Source organism: Ruditapes philippinarum, unplaced genomic scaffold (assembly GCF_026571515.1).
Source record: "Ruditapes philippinarum isolate M1 unplaced genomic scaffold, ASM2657151v2 ctg11731_1_1_1_1, whole genome shotgun sequence".
Taxonomy (NCBI): Eukaryota; Metazoa; Mollusca; class Bivalvia; order Venerida; family Veneridae; genus Ruditapes; species Ruditapes philippinarum.
In genome coordinates this window covers 1-7,500 of record NW_026857908.1, presented here as the reverse complement: position 1 = coordinate 7,500, position 7,500 = coordinate 1, and positions in this window count along the sequence as shown.

Sequence of the window (7,500 nt, the reverse complement as noted above, 5' to 3'; positions counted from 1 at the left end):
CATTTATAAGCATTTATTTTTACATGAAATCATTGGGTTCTTCAGTTGATAAGAGTTTATGCCCCCTTATAAGCAAGATTTTTCTGGGCTGGAGGATTTCAATGACTGTGTTATTTTGGCATACATGTATGATACATGTATATTCAAAACAGTTTTTAATTCGTTTTCAATGATTAAAAAATATTTTTCTAATTATGGGCACAGGTGAAATTAAGATTTCCCTGCAATCAGTTTATTTTCAGATAGATTGATTATGGTCTATCCTATCTATCTATCTATCTCTGCGTACTTGCCAACCCCTATACGAGTGTTAAAGGCAGAATTTAGTGCCACGTCGGATTGTTAGTAAAAGGTGAAAAGAAAAAGCTGAAAAAAGGGAAAAGTCCAAACATTGAACGATGCTTTAGGAAGGTGAGGTACTGGAGGAATGTATTCTATCATGTTAAAATGTTAATAGTGAAACAAGATGATATAGAGATAAAATTAGTTTAAAAAACACTGGGAGTTAAGACTAGTAAAGGGCAAACCCTGCCTTTGTTTGAACTGACTCATTTTGGGCAGGGGTGGCAATGTTACTTAGGAAGTTATTCCATAGTTATAATGCTTAATGAGGGAAGAAAGAGTACTTATTGGTGGTGTCGGAGGATACCTGTATTTGGCGTAGGGATAAGGGATGCATATGTCTGGTTTAATCTATGTGGGGGTTTGAACATAAGTTGGGAGATTTAATTGCAACTGGTTATGGTATATCTTATAAAACATTATCAGTCTACAGTCCAATCTGCGATGTTCAAGGGATCGCCAGCCCAGTTCTTCCTGCATCGGCTGTGACACTAGAATGAGGGGAGTAATCCCTTTATATGCAAAGTTTTACTTTGAAATTATTGGTTGCCTATAGATTATCCAAATTATTACTTTTTGCCTTAATTAAGGGTTATTTGGCATTGGTGCCTTTGAAAGAGTATTTATGTATTAATTATTCAAAATGCCCTAACTTGAAACTTCATAGGTGGTTTATACTTTGTTAAGGAGGGGTGCATTTGCACAATAATTGATAACTCTTCTTTTCATTTTTTAGTAATTTACCCTTTTTTACTTTTCATGCTTTAAATTTGTCCAGAACATAACAGTTTTTAGTATATTAGATTAAAACTTATAAACGGATATATCTCAATGAGGAGCAACGCAGTGCACAAGTTTGATGATACTTTACTTCTTTGTCTTAATTTACTGTCCTTTATTTCTTTTCTTGTATAATATTTTGTCCAGATCATAACTCAAAAGGCTTTAATTATTAGATATTAATTCGAAACTTCATGGGAGAATAGATCACAGTAAGAAGGAATACATGAGTTGATAAGAATGACAACCCTCCACATAATAATTTTGGAATGTTTGCCCTTTGTTTTATGTGAATTATTGTCCAAACGAATGAATTTTGTGAGAAGGGTTAATCATAGAGTATATAGTACTTGCAAGAAACGCAGACAATATAGATACATAATGAAAATGAATTTTGCAGAGTATATAGTACTTGCGAGAAAACGCAGACAATATAGATATGTAGTAAAATGTAGACGATATAGAGTATATACTAGTACTTGCGAGAAACGCAGACAATATAGGTATAAAGTGAAAATGAATTTTGCAGACATGTATTTCTTTTTCATTAACAGTATAGAACATATAGTAAAATGCAGACGATATAGAGTATATAGTACTTGCACGAGAAATGCAGACAATATAGAAAATATAGTGAAAATGAATTTTGCAGACATGTATTTCTTTTATTAACAGTATAAGAACATATAGTAAAATGCAGACGATATAGAGTATGTAGTTTTTGCGAGAAACGCAGACAATATAAATATATAGTGAAAATGAATTTTACAGACATGTATTTCTTTTATTAACAGTATTAGAACATATAGTAAATGCAGACGATATAGAGTTATATAGTACTTGCACGAGAAACGCAGACAATATAGATATATAGTGAAAATGAATTTTACAGACATGTGTTTTTTTTATTTACAGTATAGAAATATAATAAAATGCAGACGATATAGAGTATTATAGTACTTGCACGAGAAACGCAGACAAATATAGATTATAAAGTGTAAAATAAATTTAAAAGACAAAGTATTTCTTTTTTTTAACAGATGAAAGTTTCGTTTTCAGTAATTTTAAAAAATGGGGAGACGAAAAAAGAGGTTTTTATAGTTTCTCGCCCAAAAAACGCAGGGCAATGAGATAATTTGGGGATTTGAAAAATGATAAACACATTTTTAAATTTAAATTTTTATTTTTTACATCAATTTTGGTTTTTTTTTAATTAAAAAATGCTTTTTAACATTTTTTTTTATTAAATAATTTTTATGTTCCCTTTTTAAATGGAAATGAAATATAAAATTTAGGGTAAAAAAATATGTTCTGTTTTCCTTAAATTTATTTGAAATTTACTTTATTTTCCCCCCTTAAAATTTTTCCTCTTTCAGGGCCAAAAAAACCCCCAAATTTGAATTTTATCTTTCATTTATTTAAACAAACATAGTTTTTATCAGAAAAAAACCCACATATTTATATCATTATTATTCATTATTATTATTATTATTATTAAAAAATAATTATAAAAATATTTCTATTCCTTAAAATTCTAATTTATTATTTTAATATTAATACCTATAAATCTCTAATATCTTTAAATTTTTATCTTGAAATACAAATCTAAACAGCTTTGCAGGGTGTAATTTACACCTTCTTGTTCTATAAATTGTCCGCGTTTTGTGAAAACACTCTATATCTAGTGTGTGTGTGTGTGTGTGTGTGTGTGTGTGTGTGTGTGTGCGTGCGTGCGTGCGTGCGTGTGTGTGTGTGTGTGTGTGTGTGTGTGTGTGTTTACCCTCGCCACCGGAATGAACCATATGGGCGAGCTTCTTTTCCTATATCTATATTGTCTGCGTTTAACTATATATCCTATATTGCCTGCATAAGCGTCTGCCGTTTTAGCCTGTGTCATATTTAGTGCTGTTCAACCTTCAAAATGGCTGCCAAGATGAGATTCTTGAGCAGCCGCAATGTTGTTTTAGCTAGACAATTATTCAGGTTGGTTTGATTTGACATAATTTTTTCTAGTGTGGTAGCTTATATTATTTATTTCCAATTATTCGAAGGTGCTAAAATTTTATTATAACCCATGTTTTTAATGAACTTGCAAGCAAAATCCCAAGGGCGAACCGAGATATAAAAAGTACCCCACCCAGTCATAATTTCTTTGGCACAGACAATACACCCTTAAACACTTTCCCAACTAGCAGACGAACAGGCTATTCTTATCAGTAGTTTTTTCGAGTAAAGATAACCAGTTGCGTATCTCACTGTTATATAATCGTATGTAAAATGGTCTGACATATTATGCTCTAAATTATAACCCTCAAAGGAATTACGGACACTTCGGACAACAGACGTTTCGGACCAGACACTTCGGACCAGATTTTTGGTCATTTCGGACCAGATTTTTTGGGACATTTCGGACCATGTGATGGTCATTTCGGACCATGATGGAGACACTTCGGACCAGCACATATATTCCTTTTTATATGTAATTATTTGTTATTTCAGGATGTATTTAATATATTTTCTAATAATAAATGCTACAAATATTTGACATTGTTATATTTTATGATATTCAAAATGCATGCAGTAATGACCTGTCCGACGAGATTTTCACATTTTCTGACAAGCATATATTACCAATTGACAATTTTTTAATATTGAATTTAAAAAAAAGGAAGTGGCTAGCCGTACGGGCCCGTACGGCTAGCCAAAAGTTCTAGCCGTGCGTGAGTCACGTACGACTAGCAAGGACACACTGTATTGGCTAGCCGTACGGCATTTTCAAAATTATATGGAAGTCGAAAATGCATATGTTATTTTATGACTTTAAGCGAGGATTTTAACCAAGAAACAGCAATTGTCTTCGTATGTTAAATAGAGATAAATCGCCTTGTTGGCTATGTACAGTAAATAAAGTATGAATATCGATCTTTGTCACCTCAAGACATTGAGAAAAAATAGCGTTTGGTAGCAGTTCAATAATAGTTTACAAAATTTTGATGATAATCCTTTTTTGTTTCATTAAGTTTAATTTTCGACACCTTTAAAATGAAACCAAAAAATCCCGAAAATTATTGTTGTTGGGCTCTGATAATTATTGCGTCAATTACCGACGGTATAGAAGTTTGTTAATATAAGGAAAGTTTGCATGTTCCGTGAAACGCATTTTTTTTAAAATTCTATTGTCAGTCCCTGGGCTTTGATAAAGGCTAATTAGTTGATTGTGCTTTTACATGTATGTTCGATATTTATCTACTGTATTTGAAAATTATACAATTATTTTTGCTTTTCACCGTTTTTTTTTCAATGCTCTTTTTATTTATTTCACTCTGATCAATATTTATTGATGATAATTCGCTCCATGTGCCTAATTAACAAAATTTCATCTTTCATACAAATAAAACAACAAATCATAATCATGAGACAAAAAATAACACATGCATGTTCGACTTCCATATAATTTTAAAAAGTGCCGTACGGCTAGCCAATACAGTGAGTCCTGGCTAGCCGTACGGGCCTGTACGGCTAGCCACTTCCTAAAAAAAAACAATAATAGAATACCTTTAGAACTATATTGGTAAGAGATAATGATACGCTATGTTTAATTTATCTAAAAGAATTGAAATTGATTTACGTACCTGTTTCATCAACTATTTGATAATATGTACAATAAGTACACACACATACACACGCAGAATATATCTATTTAAAGTCAATTTTAACCAAATTAAATCGTGTTCTAGCAGGCATTAAAGAACACCGACATCCTTGTCAATGCAGTTTTTCACACGTTTTAATTGCTGAATAGAACTCGTTTGAGTTACGTTTCAAAGAAGCATATGTATGCAATTTTCACCTAATTTGACAACAAATATTTAAATTGATTGGATTTGGTTGGAATGCGATTAAAGTACAGTTTAATTAACAATAAACAAACTGATTATAATTGTAAAAAAAATTGATGTCCAGACTGCAATATAAAAATGTCTTTTTGTATATACTTTATAATATTTTTTTTGCATTAAAACGTTGTTTGTTGTTTTTTTTTTAATTTTCTTCATTTACAGTGCAAAATATATTAAATCTAAATCGGGATAGGTGTAAAATCGTTCCATGGTGTCTCATATATTCTAAAGTTACACTTTAGTTTAATAATTGTTTATAGAATAATTGATGCATAACATATAAAAAATATTTATTGTGGTCCGAAACGTCCAAAATAATGGTCCGAAGTGTCTAACACATGATCCCAAATGTCCAACACATGGTCCGAAATGTCCAAAACAATGGTCCGAAGTGTCTAACGCATGAACCGAAATGTCCAACACATGGTCCGAAATGTCACTAAATATGGTCCGAAGTGTCCCAAAATCTGGTCCGAAACGTCCATGGTCCGAAATGTCCTATTACCCCTCAAAGTACTTTATACCGAGATGTACTTTGTACCGGGAATGTCCAGATATTACAAATTATGCTTACATGAAAAAAATTCTTTTGTATGCAAGTGTTTTTCACATTTATTTCATACAAAATATAGCATTTTTATGAAGAAAATTCGAAGTTTCAATATTCCTATTCACATAAATGTGTTTTACCAGGTACGTATATTAACAAAATCCATGTTCTAAAACCCTAACCTTTGGCGTAGCTACTATTAGGCTATGTAGGCACGAGCCTACAAGTTGGTCAAGAAATTGACATTTTCAAAAGTCCCAACAATACAATAAAAACAGGCGAGGGTGGGGCTGGTAGTTGGTTCAAGCCGTATAGTCGTGTGCATGATTTATCATCCTCAGTAAAGTGAATGACTATTCTCTGTCTTACAAGTTCCTCTCCCTGACGATTCTCTCCCAAACCGTTTCCTCCCCTGATGGTTCTCTCCCAAATTTGAAATATGCAGACAGTTCTCCCCCAATTTTTTTTATAAGATCATTTTAGTTTTTTCTTAATCTAATAATATTTCTTAATGAAGAATGTGTTTGATATTAAGTTATGTTTTATATTATGTTTTATGTTGATCAGCTGAAAAGTGCCTGTAAATTAAACACCTTTTCCAGGTATTTTAATCCTATCAACACCTTCATTGTGTGTGCATTGAACTCCTGTCTTCATTTTACAAAAGTATGTAAAAAAATTCTAACTTTATCAATTAATAATAAACTTACCCATTTATTTAACATCTAAATACTTCAATAATAATAATGTGTTAAAAATGAAAACTGGGAGGAACTGGCTGCTTATTTGCAAAATATGCAGACAGTTCTCCCCCACCCCCCCCCCCCCCCCCCAAAAAAATAATAGGGAGAGAACTGCCAGGGAGGAACTGGTAAGGGAGAGAATAGTCTGACTACCGCAGTAAAGTTTGCATCTAATCAAATTCATAGTTTAAAACTATTGTTCTGATAATTTTCCTTGAACATACTTTGGAACGCACATTTTGCTCTTTAATCTGAACTTGTTTTTGAGCTTCTGGGGGCTAAGCAAAATGATCACTTATCTGTTATTACTTATAGGTTTATTTGTTACCAAAAAATTATTAGACTACATGTATTTTTCTTTTACATGGCAAATCGTATGATTTCAATTTTTTAGGCAGAAACTTTGTTTCTGTTGTTTAAAGTGAAAAAATATAGGCAATTTAGATATACATGTATCTTTAATAAATGCTGTATATTTCAGAACTCTGGCAGATGACAGTAGTGTAAAGGTTACAGGAGCTGAGAGCGTATCTGCTGCTATGGGAGAAGTTGCTCCAAAACACACTGAACGTGACACAATTATTGTCCCCAGTGTTGTAAGTGTAGTGTGATATTTTGAAATTTCCAAACATGAATTAATACTGTGACATGAGACCAATCTCGTATAGGCCGTCAAAAGTGCTTTACTCTTATAGTTATAAAGATTGGTTGGTTTCCAGTATAGTTGCATCATAAGTGAGTGACTCTCTAATTACCCAATGCAATAGAAAAGTATAACTATTAAGAGATAATGGGTATTCGGTTATTCCAGCTACTGCCTAGTTGTGTGTACAGAGACAAAAGTAGTAAGCTAAAAATTGAAATGAACTGTATTCAGATTATATAAATAAATGTTCACTGACAGGCTACCATCAATTTATTAAATAATGTTTTCATAATAGTTTATATTGATACATCACCACTTAAATTGGTTAGTTTTATTTCATAAATAAAAACTTACCTGGAATAACAGTATGAATACTCTTTTTCTGATCCGCATAATAAACTTTCTCCCGGAAGTTGATAAACTTTTCGTGAGGCGCATGCGCACTCTCGGCAAGTTATCTACTTCCTCCTCTCCCAGTAAACGTCAGTTCTCTTTTTCTTGCGAAAGTATTCGCTTGTCCGTCGCGGTTAATTTTTAGTT